At 39.0% G+C, this 14,404-nt stretch overlaps 1 protein-coding gene across 3 annotated transcripts in view; it reads right to left on the bottom strand.

The window, feature by feature from the left end:
* The window catches only part of LOC139964033 (uncharacterized), a 76,007-nt gene that overhangs the window by 40,925 nt on the left and 20,678 nt on the right, over positions 1–14,404 (bottom strand). The gene's annotated exons all lie outside the window — the stretch shown is intronic.

Consider the following 14,404-nt stretch of genomic DNA (forward strand, 5'->3'; position numbering starts at 1 on the left):
TGCCCCTTATAGTAAAAAGCAACTGCCACAGGAGTAATCCAACAATGATTCAATTACAATTACCTGGGTGGTTGGAGGGGGAGGGGGTGGGGCAGGGAGAAGAGACACATTCGTGCAATTATAGGGTGGGGAGGCGACTTTTACAAGAGGTGATAGCAAGTTGTATTATGAGACAATTTTAGGCAAGGGGCAGGCTAAATGGAGCAGTAGTAGCTGGCTTTCGAATTGGTTCAAACATGGCATTTGCCTTGAGCCACTCTTGACTTGTGGATGAACAACAGTCAATTTCTTTCTGACTTGGAAGTAGATCAGTTTCAGCTGTTTCTTAACAAATTAGCAAACACCATTAGAAACATCATTTATAGTAGCCTAATATGCCAGCTTATGGTCACTTAAATTTTGGTCACAGATTTACTCAGAAACGCAATCAATACCTGAACAGTGCAAGATTGAACTCTGTAGATGAATGACCTTTGACACTTGCACCATGGTACATTTCTGTCCCCAGAAAGGACCGCAAATCTTAAAGAGAGTCAACACATTTGAATTAAAAGCATGCAAATCTTGTTCACAACTCCAAAGAGAGCAACTGTCATTCTGACAAAATTCCTGAAAAATGACATTTCAATCAAGGGCGGCGGAAGCACTTTTAATCTGGGGGGGCACCGACATCAAAGGGCACTTTGCAGGCGCGGCGGAACGGAAAAATTATTGGGGGGGTTAATGTGTGGAGACTATCTAAGCGGAGCGCCACCATCGGTTGGCGCGGAGCGTACAAGAAAATTTTGGGTTATTTCAAACCCCCAGATGGCCGGAAACGGCACTTCCCGTGTGTTTTATGCGGCGAATACCTAGCCCTAAAATATGGGTCTCAAGTCTGCAATTTCTCAGGTTGCACGTAAAAGTCTGTAAAAACATTGTAATTTGTATATTCGATGGTGTTTTAAGAGAGTAGCTATTATACTCGTAGTGTACTCGCAAAGACGTTTTTGAGTGTAGTAAGGGCAGTGGCGGAACTAGGGGTATTGGTCGGGGGGGGGCAAGAATGGTCTGTAGGGGCGCTTCCGACACTATCTAAGCGGAGCGCCACCACAGGTTGGCGCGGAGCGTACAGAAAAATTTTGAGTAAAGATACTCCCTAGATTGCAGGAAATGACCCTTTCCGGGCCTTGTATCCGGGACTTTCCGGGACTGTATATATGGACGCTCCGCCACTAAGTAAGGGGATGTTGGAGAACTGGCTGAAATGAGGCAAGTCATTGGCCTAAGACGAAGTTGTGTTACGCTTACTGGTACTCACACTCACTGCTTCCACTTTTCACGGGGCGTGAAGACGCGGTTGGGGTGACAATGTGGTCTATAGCCAGGGGACGGGCCGAGGGTCCCCCAGCAATTACTAAAATTATTACACCTATATAGTATACGTGTGCATCGGACAGATCGACAAGTATGCATTGAAAAATGGGCAGATGCACGTTTCGGAGCCTTTGTAAATATTGGGGGGGCTTATCATGCATTTGCCCCCTCAACTTTTTCATTGGGGGGCTGGGCCCCCCCAAGCCCCCCCGGTTCCGCCGCCACTGGCACTTTGCAGAAATTCGATTGGACTGATGCAGCCTTATATTTAGTACCCTTTATAACTCTTATTGTATTATCTCATTTGCATATACACATCACTCCATCAATCCCCCCCCCCCCCCAAGGAAAATATGCATACTAGCACTGCAATATCCAATGTGCAAATTGGGAAACAAGGAACAAGGAACTTTAAAGACATAATGAGGTGAAATCATGCTAGTTGCTAATGTAGGAATCTTCCGAATTAGAGTTTATTTCTTGTTAATATCTTATCAAATTTTTTCCATTCGAAATAGCTTTGAGTTTGACCCACAGAAATTCATTAAAAGTCAGGGGCGTAGCCAGGATTTGCAAAGTTGTATGCACGACTATCTGAGCGGAGCGCCACCATCGGTTGGCGTGGAGCGTACAAGAACATTTTTGGTTTTACAAACGGCCCTTCCCGAGTGTTCATTCTGGTTCCCTGGCCTCTTGCTAACTTGAGACACCTCAATTTTATGTAGATAAAGGGCACATTTTTAACCTGAGGAAAAGTGGGGGGGCACGTGCCCCCCCCCCCGATTCCGCCGCCCTTGACTTCAATTAAGTTTGTTTGAACTTCCTGAAGCAAAGCATTCTCACTCAAAGTCATTAATGTTTATGAAAGTGATAAACTCTTGGCCTTTACCAAATTCCTGGATTTTTAAGTGCCCCGCTGATGTTGTGCCACCCCCCCCCCACTTTTTGGAAGCTTCCTACCTCCCTGGTGTGACCCACAAAGTGGAGAGGAGGAGTATATCGGCCCAGTCAATCTGAGTTAACACTCGACCAGATCTTGAGTTATAGACAAGATATTGAGATGTGGTAAAGGGGGGGGGGGGGATTTGACTAAAATCTAAATATTTTAATGTAAGTGTGGGAGGAGTGTGGATAAAAATTTACCTATGTATCAAATCTAAATGTTATTTTGACATTTCAAAAATTGAATTTAAATTCCACCTGGAAACTAAAAATTTTCAGTAACAAATAAATTCACCTCTCAACTGTATCTTTTTTTTTTATTAAAGGTTGTGTTACTCTCAGAAAGAAATTTATCTTGGGAGTCGTCAATCGAAACACAAATGGAAAAATCTGAGTGCAGATCGTATTTCTAAAAGTGTTCGTAAATTTTCTCATTTTTAAGAGCTTTTTAGTCATCAATAATATTTTCAAAATCAATTTTTTGGTTTATAACATGTTAACACATGGAATATTGAACTTTGTTCTGCTTGCCCATGGGCTTGAATGCCTTTTGCTGACTGGTCTTGAATCTGTCAGATATCATGGTAATTGCTTGATCGATTTACATAGGCCCGTTGCCAGTGTAACTGATTTGGAAGGGGGGAAGGGGGGCCATATCAATGCAGGAGGATTGCCATCCTGGGGGAGGGGTGTAACAGGAAGGGGTGTCGCCCTCCCATTTGAGAAATTTTTGCTAATCTCAGGGGACTTAGATGCCGAATGATGCAATCATTTTTCTACATAGATATTCCATTTTCTGTTTTTATAATAAAAACTAGTCATTTTCTAAATTCAAATGGAAGTAATCAAAATGGAATGTTGATTATGTAGGTCTATACTCTGTGTTTATCAGATTTATTACAAACTGTCAAATTGTAAGTGCCAGAAGGGAAATTTATATTTTAAAAAACAAAACAAGTAGTTATTGTGGGCCTAGGCCATAAGACTGATAAGAAATGGGCGGTAGTTTTTGGTGGTTTATTGGTTTAATAGGATCAGAGTTTTATCAATGGATACAACCTTACCTTTCTTTTTTATTGAGCTTGAAAGTTTGAAAAAACAATGAAAAATATTCAGATGTGAGGGAGTGTGGGGGGGGGAGGGGTCACTAAGTTGGTTGATTCTTATAGGATGGTACATCAGAATGTTGATATCAGTAACGGTCATGATCCTGAGTCGTTTTCACTTGAAAAATAGCCATTTATTCAGCATTCTCAGGTTGTTCCTATTAACTTTGCCAATTGCCGTGTCTTGTGAATTTGTGAAAACAAAGAAAAAGAGTTTGTCAAACCTAGGCCAACCACAGTCGTTCCAAAATTTTCTAAATAGATATTATTTGAATAACGCATATGATCGGATGAATGTAACATTTATAAGATATCTTGTAAAAATCGAGCAATAAATCAAATGAAAAACTATCACAAACAGGCACACAGACAGTCACAAGATCACATCCGAACATTTTCAGTGTAGCATGTAGGGACAATGATGCTAATAAGCTTATCGCTTGTGAGCAAAATAGGAACCTTGATCATAGTGATATCATTTAGGTTTAGGAGGGTTATCTGATGGGGGATGGTGGGGTGTTTATATGACAGGAGTGCAGCTCAGGCTGTCAAAGGTCAGAGCTCTGGTGGAGGTCCAGGTAGGAGAACCCCACAAAAGATGCCACAAAAATCCATATATTTTCTAATGTTCCCTGGCAGTGATTTTCAATTGCAAACACAAGTTAGAAAGAGGAATTATTCTGATTTTCTTTTAGTATGTATCAGAGAGCGCTGTTGGTGGTCCCGGGGATGAGGGGCGTGGGGGAGGCAGGAAGGTGGAATTCCCCAGAAGCTGCAGGGCTTTCAGATTTTCTTGTGAATTTAAAGCACAAGAAGTTCCATATCAGGGTTACTCTGTTTAGTATATAGTAAAATCGTTCTGTTTAATCACAGTCAATAATGGTACAAGTTGGCATAATGTGGGGTAGCTTTTCTTGATAATTCCTTTTTTGTCCTTGTGGGGAGTGGGAGGGGGCTTGCAGGTTTTCTTGTTCCCTTATAGTGAATTTTAAGCACAAAAAGGTCCCTATGAGGTATTTCAAGATTTTGATGAGATTTCAAGATTTTCCATAAATCTGACACCAAAATTGGGGTAAACATGAAACAACAAGTACAACTTACTTTTGCAAATTAATTCGGCATTATTCGTTTTGAAAAAAAATGACATAATATTTATACCTACAAATTTTGGGGCACCAGATTAGAGGGCAAAATTGTTCCCTTAGGAGTCCACATAGTAGGCTTAAGCCTCCCCGTTTGAAAATAAAAGGTTGATATGGAGCTGATTTTGCCGAGGACGACACTGATTCTAAGCCCTGACAGTTAAAACTTAGAAACCAACATGATAAATGTTACTAGGCCCAAGAAGAAGAAATGTCAGAAACAACACATTCAAGAGTTTTGTCTGGGTATGAAAATAAAGCTGATACTAAACTTGACAACAATGTCAGGACTGACATTTAGGCTGACACTAAGCTTGAAAAAGCTGACGAGGAGGCTGACACTAAGCTTGACAACATTGTCAGGGCTGACGAGGAGGCTGACACTAAGCTTGAAAACAATGTCGGGCTGACAAGGAGGCTGACACTAAACTTGACAAGAATGTCAGGGCTGACAAGGAGGCTGACACTTAGCATGACAGCAATATTATGGTGGGGCTGACGAGGAGGCTTGATTAAGCTTGGCAGCACTGTAGGGGCTGACAAGGAGGCTGACACTAAGCTTGACAACAATGTAAGGGCTGACACTAAGCTTGATAGCAATGTAGGGGCTGACAAGGAGGCTGACACTAAGCTTGACAGCAATGTAGGGGCTGACAAGGAGGTTGACACTAAGCTTGATAGCCATGTAGGGGCTGACAATTAGGCTGACACTAAGCTTGACAGCAATGTAGGGGCTGACAAGGAGGCTGACACTTACTTGACAACAATGTCGGGGCTGACATGGAGGCTGACACTTAGCTTGACAGCAATGTAAGGGCTGACGAGGAGGCTTGATTAAGCTTGGCAGCAATGTCGGGGCTGAAAAGGCAATACATAGCCGGTCTAATTTCCCTCACAACATTTGGAATCCAATTATTTCCAAGCCCGACATACACATGTGACATTTGGACTTTAATTTTTGTGTTCTAGCAAGGAAGCGTAACATGTACTTTGTCACATGAGATGGAATGAGCCAGCCAAATCCATTTTAGCCAGTGATATTATCCGAGATTTTAATGGGACCTGAGATCGAATATAGTTCAGTATATAGTAAAATCGTTCTGTGTAATCGCTGACAATAAACGGTTCAAGTTGACATAACACGGGGTAGCTTTTTCTTTGTTGTTCCTTGGGGGAGAGGGTAAGGGGGAGTTAATACCACTTAATTTAACACTTAATTTAACACCATCTCTTCTCCTTTCGTTCTGCAACCCATATATCACCCCAATGATCATACAGTCCTCTTAGGGAAACCTGACATTGTTTCTGAACCCATCTCCTCAGTAAATGTCAGAAAAGCAGTAAAAAAGCCGAAAACACAAAATCATGTTATTTTGGAGAGGTAGTTATACATAACAGACACTGTCCAATATTCATTAATATCCTTAGATATCAAAATTATTGACAGATTTGATTAAATGGTACAATTTTTTGAGCTGCATCTCTTCAAAAACTTCAAAAGAAAAGATAAACTTGAAAAGATAAAATAAATAAACTGCATCCATTGTTTTTCAAACCAGTCCTTTATCGAAAAAAAAAAAAAAAAAAACCCTCTCGAGCTCAAATAATCGACTGAATGCCATTTTGACTTTTGTTTTGAGGCGATTGAACATCTCTCATTTAATAGGCCACCTTGAGGGTCTGTCCTGAAAAATTGTCTTCCTAAGTTCCAAATTGGCCTGTATCTGTCGTGATTTGCCCTATAAATAAAACATCCGAGTGTCACCGAACGGTTTCCTTGCATACAAAGTGACTGCTCGGACACTTCTGCGGACATCGTTAAAAGTAATTCATCAAAAAAAGGAGAAGGAGAAGCCAAAAAAATCGGGGGCGGATAAATGAAAAAAGAACGAATGGAAATAGAGGGCCAGACGAGGGGGTCCAAAAACATGACAGTTCTTTTTAACTGTCTGCAAAATATGGATGGAAAAAAACAAACAACTCAATATTTTTTTTTGTTTTTTTGTGGGGCTCTTTTCAGAATCGGGACAGACTATCGAGTGTCCTCTTATTCATGAAACCTGGCCTCAAATACCAATTAAAGTGTATCACAATAATTGACATAAATGTAGTCTTCTAAAGTATAATTGGGAGGCCGACAACCAAGGTGTTTATTTCACAAGTGCGAATCAAAGGTATATAATTTTGATCAATATTCATAAAACAGTCTGTGAGAAATCAGAAAACTGTCACGACTGGGACGTGGTGAAAGTTTCGACGGTCGTTCTTCACACGACTTTGCGGGGCGAAAAAAATAGACGGAAGGCCAAAAAAGACTTTGCATTTCGAGTCCTGGGTTCCTGAATCGCCTTAATTAAAAACTGCTTTGAAAACCTTGAATATTTCATAATGACAGGGATATATATATACACGGCGATAAGAATATGGCCTCTGTATGAATATTTAAACTCCGAACAATAGGTGGCAGGGTAATGAAAACTTGTCAGTATAACGGCTAGGGGCATTGTCCATAATAAGCAGGGAAAAAGAAGCCCCCCCCCAAAAGAAAAACACGATATACCTTATAACATATATAGGTGTGGTTTTGAACATCTCTTTAGTTTGTATTTGTTTACCAAAAAATATTTTAATAATCTTTTAGCCAACATAAACAGAGATATTGTAGGTTTCGACATAAAGTGAACACAATCATGAAAAAATAGCAGACACTAGCCGTTAAACTTTGGATCAAAGTCTCGTTTAAATTTTGATCTGAATATTACAAATGAAATCTTATGCTGAAAAGCGAGCAGATTACTGGCATATTTGTAAAGTTTCTTGTACACTGACATTAATTTGGAATTTAAACTCTATACTGACCAGTGGCGGCGCCAAGGGGGGCTTGGGGGGGCTTTAGCCCCCCCACTGAAGTAGTCAGCCCCCCCATTAGCCCCCCCAACTGAAATAGGCAAAAAAAAAAAAAACTAATTGAAACAATATAGCCTACCCAAATTTTGTCAGCCATAACGCAGTGCTACAATAGTCAATGGCAATTTTGATGAATTTTTCACATGATAATAGTCAGTGACTCAGTTGTGGTGCAGGAAGCCTTGTTTTGGTGACTGATAAAAACAGTTCAGAATCCAGCATTATCCGCCAGGTGTTGATGAGTTGTTTCTCAGGATTGCAAGCATAAAACACTCTATAATGGTGGTGCAATTCACCTTCAAATATTGTGGCCATTGGCCAAACATTCCATCAGCTCTTGTGTTCTAAATTTTCAACTGTGTTTTTTTCAAACAATGCATATTTTTTGAGAAATTTTCAGGTGACAAAAGCCTCGCTAAATGCCACCATTTTGCATGTAGGCCTTTCCAGGATTAGGAAAAATTTCAAAAAGGGGCGGGGTACCCCCTCCCCTTATCCCCCTCCCCAGGACGGCTATCACTCAATCTTGTAAGCCACCCAAAAAATTGGCTCAGCCCCCCCCCCCTTAGCCTTCCCAACTAAAAATTCCTGGCGCCGCCACTGATACTGACTGAGTTTTGTGATGCTACACCACTCCATTAAATGTGATGATAATTTTGTGGTGGGATTTTTACCAGACTTAATGTTCAAAACCATACGAACCACCTACTTTAACAGGGGGCTTGAAATATGAAAACATAATCCTCAAGTTAAACCTGGTTACAAAAGATGAAACATGGCCAGGTATAATTGAGATTTAAAGAGAAGGACAAGAAAAGTTTTTGCAATGACACTTGAAGTCAGTCCTTAGCAAAGTTGTTATGTTCACACCTTCTCATATTTCGTTTTCCCCAAAAGGTAGACCTTTGAAATGAACAGAGACTTCAGCATCCCCACCCCCCCCCACCCCTCCTACCCACTCTACTTTGTTTTCTTTGTTGGACTTATTCTAGGCACAAATACATTTTTGAGTAAACCTGTGATTACAACACAAGGTTAAACACAAGTTACATTGAAAATTGACTTGTAGGTGGTGAAATATAGGCCTAATATCCTAATTCCAATAGCTACAAAGTGTAAGATCACAGGCTAAATGCTAGCTCATATCTAGTCTAATGTGTTATTAAGTAATTATATTAATAAATAATAATAATAATAATAACAATAATAATAATAATAATAATAATAATAATAATAATGATAATAATGATAATAATAATAATAATAATAATAATAATAATAATAAAAATAATAATAATAATAACAATAACAATAACAATAATAAAAATAAAAATAATAATAAAAATAATAATAATAATAAAAACACTTATAAAATGCTGGTATCTGACAATTAGTCACTTATGGTAGTTATCAAATATAATGACCAACATTTGAAAATAAATAAATAAAAGTTAGTGTATGTATGTATGTATGTATGTATGTATGTATATGTGATCTTCCCGCAAGCAGGAACTCGCGAAAGAAGCCATGGAGGCTTATAGACTCGCAAGCTGACCGAAGCCAATCTCTCGGCACACATCCATTTAACGTCCATGTCGGGAAGTTGTTATTGATAATATGTGACCTGGCAAAATAGGCCTTTTGAAGTTTGTTTTGAAAAGACTCATAGTATCGGCATTCCTAATCGAAGATGGTTAACTGTTCCACACTTTCGCTGCAGCAAAACAGAAAGATCTAAAGCCCTATTTGTTCCTAGTAGAATGTTCCTGGTTTCAAAACACTTTCAATAACTAGCCGGTTTTGATTCATCTAGCTTACTTGCAAACGTTATAATTAACTGTTTACTGTTATCGATTTTTAATTTCATTAGTATTTTCTTATGACTATAATTATAACTATAATTAGGAGTGTTAGCTCAGTGGTTAACGCCGGTGCCATTCAATCATAAGGTCCGGGAGTTCGAGTCACTCCAAGATTAATGTGGCTTTGATAAGCCAATGATGGCTTCTTTGTGAGTTCCTGCTTGCAGGAGGATTTAAAATACATTATGCTGTTATGTCTTGCATGGGATTAGAATTATACATAGTCACTGGTCCATGTCATTGTGTCCCTGTTTCACTGGGTCATGTCATTGTGTCCTAATCTCACTCATGTATGCTGTTGTCTTGCGTTGGATTAGAAACATACAGTACATCGTCACTGGTTCATGTCAATTTGTCCCTGTCTCACATTTTTGCCATTACGGGTTTGAATGGGGTTATCACATAGTCACTTGGTCATGTCATTGTGCCCCAGTCTCACACATGCAATAACGTCTTTGAATGGGATTATCATTATACATAATCACTGGGTCATGTCCTTGTGTCCCATTCTCACAATATATGCCATCACGTGTTGGAATGGGTGTTATCATTATGCATATAATCTCTGGGTCATGTCATTGTGTCCCAGTCTCACAATTTATGCCATCACGTGTTGGAATGGGGTTATCACATAGTCACTGGGTCATGTCATTGTGTCCCAATCTCACACATATTGCCCACCACGTGTTTGAATGGGGTTATCACATAGTCACTGGGTCATGTCATTGTGTCCCAATCTCACACATATTGGCCACCACGTGTTTGAATGGGGTTATCACATAGTCACTGGGTCATGTCATTGTGTCCCAGTCTCATACATGTAAAGCTGCTAAGATGTCTTGCATGGAATTATCATTATACATAGTCACATGGTCCATGCCATATTGTCACTATGTCACAATGGGTAAACTATATGCAGTCATTGTTTCAACCCAATAGTGGCCCCATATTTTTACTTATTCTGAGAAATTACATCCCTCATTACTGATTACTGAGAAGCAATTGAGGGAAGGGAGGGGGAGGGGGAGGGGGGGTGGGATGGGGAGGATGTTACAGCTTTGCACAAGTTGGTTTATTTCGACAATCAAAGACATGACCCTGTGTTTAACAACAATATCCCCCCCCCTGAACTTCAAAATCAAAATACAGATTTGAAGGTAGACAGAATAAAATCATAGATTAAAATCAAACGATGCAGTAACATTTCTGCATTGCAGTTAGAGACAACAAATGCTCTATTGATGTGATTCCAATAAGAAGGGGAATATCTCAGTGTATAATAGCATAAACAGCACTCATTTCAATTCTTAATAAAGGAATAATTCTAATGCAGCAACTGTGGGTGGTCGCATTTAATGGTATATTACAATGAGGGTTAGTCTATGACTATCTCCAATATCAATTGCAAGGTCAACTTTCACTTCAGCTCGAGTTTATATTAAAGACAGATCTAATAGTTGAGAACAAATTGAGAGAAAAAAAAAATAAATTCCATTATCAGCTTCTTGTCCCGAGTTATTTGAATTCAATTAAAATTGTTTTTAAGAAATGTTGTATTTACGGCTGACCCCCGGGAGTTTTCTTTCGGTTAAGTTTTACCTGGTTGAAATACTGTCAATGTTGTGAAATGTTCTTAACCGCAGAGCGATCCTAAAATAGCTGTTGTTCCGAGGTCATGGGTCCATTGTATCATTGGGTTTGTCTATGAATATTCATCACATAACTGAACAGTTGGCTCCCTTCCAAATATGTATAGGTGTTTTCTCAAATAATACAGCGTTAAAGTAGCATTTTGAGGAGACTTCCCTGACCTGTATATCAGTTTCGATGCTGTCCATTTATAAAATCTCATAACAAATGACATTACAAACGTATGGGTCAGCTACACAAAGTCAAATATTGCAAATATTGCTTTAGTATGTGATTAGTACTAATATGAAGGATCAGGTTCCAAAGGCCAGGAGTTATGACTTGGGAAGGGATCAGTTATTTAAGGAGGGACACAAAAGTTTTTAAGATGGGGGGTGAGTGGTAAGGGGGGGGAGAGGGGAGGATATTAATGTCCTGTAACTGGTCAAGGTTTTTGCATACCCTGACTGGTCTGTGCAAAATGATACGAAAACAGATCATTAACTTAACTTGACCTTCACTGGAGGACAAATTTAGGATGGTGTCACAATTTTTATTCAAACTTGATTGTCTGGAATGATATAGTAAACTTGTTAAATAAATTTATTGTATTGATTTAAAGATATTTACTATTAATTTATATGATTTTGCCCACTTTTTGTATGTTAGCTTTAAAAACTTATGTAGTGTCATAGTCAATATTTTTCAGTACATATGTGTATACAGCTATAAAGTAGGTTTTGAGTTGGATAAATCGAGTAAATTTTGATGCTTTTTTGAGAGGTTGACCCATATCTTTGGAAAACACTCAATTTATTTGTGAATGTATCACAAATTCTGGCAATACTTCATGTTTCTTGAAACTTTTTTTCACAATAGCGGAAGAGTAAATAATTCATAGTGTGCTAGCCAACTTCACTTTAAAATTGAACAAGTTCTAAAAATGGTATTTCCAATCTTTGTTATATACAGTGGTGATTTTTCGAAGTATTAATAAGTTTTCCTAATCTAAAAGCCTTGAGAATGTCAAGTTTCAATATCTTAAAGTGTAAATTCTTTAGCATATTTGTTTTCCACGGTGGCAGATGGGGGCGGGGGAGTGGGGGGGGGGAGTTAAACTATGAAATCTCCTAGCAGCTGAGAGGTCCTTGTAAAACAGAAGTGGATTAACAAAAATTCATCAATAATTTTTAAACTTTTAAACCTGTATGTTATAATATCGAAAAATTCAACCTAGATTAGAACAGATGAGATCCATCAAACATTTTCACAGAAATGATGTTGGGGAAGATTGCTCAGGAATTTCCGTTAATTCTACTGACCATAAGGTTAAGGTTAAGGTGGTAACACTTGGTAAAGCGCACATTACTGTAAAAACACTCAATGGCGCTGAACAACAAAACAATTATAAAAACAATTTCTTAAATAAATGAGTCTTTAAAGCAGCTTTAAAAGTTCTGATGGTCTTCGAATTTCTTGTGTCGACAGGGAGAGCATTCCAAAGTCTAGGGCCAGCGACGCTGAAAGAGCGGCCTGCGAAACATTTGCGGCGTGTGAAAGGAACCTTGAGAAGGATGCCCTTTGACGAGCGTGTTGAACGACCAGGTGTCTTAATTTCCAGCAACTCGGACAGATAAGCTGGTGCTGAATTATGTATACACTTATAAACGAGGAGGAGGATCTTGTACTCGGCACGGACATTGACGGGGAGGATGTGCAGCTCCTTCAATGCTGCGGAGGCACTATCATATTTTGATCTGCCGAGAATAATTTTAGCCGTGTAATTTTGGATCCTTTGTAGGGGATGAAGTGTGGAGGCCGGGAGGTTGATAAAAAGACCATTGCAATAGTCCATATGAGAGAAAATCATGGCATTTGCAATTTTGAGACATGTCGACTTGTCCAAATATTTCCGGATCTTCTTCAGATTAAACATGGCGAGGGCTGATGCACAAGCTTTCATATGATGATTTCATGGAAATATGACCATAACGAGACAATGTACAGCATTTATTTAACCATTGAAGATAAAAAATATCCAGGGACAGCCTGAACATAGAATTTGTAAAAGTGAAACTGCCACCGTTACCATGATGCTATGTTCTTTGGCTTAACCTATTTGTTCATAGGCATTTGTCAAAAACTTAGCAAAAGCTAAATTTATTAAATTCCTTACCCTTTTGTAGCCCAAAAATTTGATAAATGTAACCAAAAATAGAGAAAAAAAGAAAGAACAGTCATCAAATCTTGTCTTATTCACAAATAATATGTATTGTGTAATTGAACGATCTCAATAGTGATAGAACGATTAGTTAGTGTAAACCACACAATAGTCAAACCAATGAACTGTATACCAATTAAAGGCATTGAAGACACGCCCCAAACCGCGTGCGGCCATCTGAAAAAGTTAACTTTTTGTTGCTTGCAAGTGACGTATTGTTCGTGTCGCTACAAAATGCAGACAGTAATGAAACGTGATACCTTGTTATCTTTAGCTGGACCTGAGATGTCCATCGCTGTATCGTTTATACACTGTGTTGTGGGTATTGACCGTAGCTGCATGTATTGACTGTACACTAGTGTCTAATTACCTACGGTAGCAAGCTGTGTGTATTTTCTGGGATCGATGGTGGTGTCTATAACACTGCTGTTACACCTCATTCGAAACTAGGTCAGATTACCGGCATTAGACGTTTCCTTTTCCACGAGTCTTCACACCCTTTAATATAGCTGCAGCACAAGCAATGAAATGTTCACCCCTGCATAGCAGTGTTATGCCAACCCAAATCCTCTTTCTTTTTTTAGAATAAACTCTTATAACAAATATTGATTTGTTTTATTTTACACATTGGGGGGGGGGGGGGTGAGGAGGTGGAGGGAAGAAGCTAGGTGAAATCTTTGCTTTCAGCAATGAAGGACATACAATTTGACAGGGAATCAAACTCAAAAGTATTACTACCGATTCAAATAGAAATGCGTCTCCAAGTTAGTCACATTTTATGTTGTCTATAAACCTTAGTGGCAACTTTACTGATCAGTGGCATAGGTTTCTAGCTAGGGGTTTAAGGTGCCCCCCGAGTTCACGAGTGTGCTGTGGGGCCCTTCACCCTCACTTTCAAGTTAACTGCACTTGAAGCAAAGCCATAAATGCAACATTATGAGGGGAGGAACCATGATGATGTTGAACTGGGAAGTAAATTTGCAAAAACCAGTTGTTTGTGAAATAAAAAACAGGTCATGGACATGTTAAGTACAGGTTATTACTCGATTATTCATGCCAAAACATTGAACAATACCGACAGTTATGATATAAACTATGCAAGACCACAACCCAATTGATACTTCTTGCACAGTCATAATATTCAACCTAGAACAAAAACAACTTGTGGTGCAGCAAAAGTTCAAACCAAGTTCAATGCTATTGGAACAACCTTCAAATTCTGAACATATGGATCTTCTT

The sequence above is a fragment of the Apostichopus japonicus genome, chromosome 3, assembly GCF_037975245.1.
Source record: "Apostichopus japonicus isolate 1M-3 chromosome 3, ASM3797524v1, whole genome shotgun sequence".
Taxonomy (NCBI): Eukaryota; Metazoa; Echinodermata; class Holothuroidea; order Aspidochirotida; family Stichopodidae; genus Apostichopus; species Apostichopus japonicus.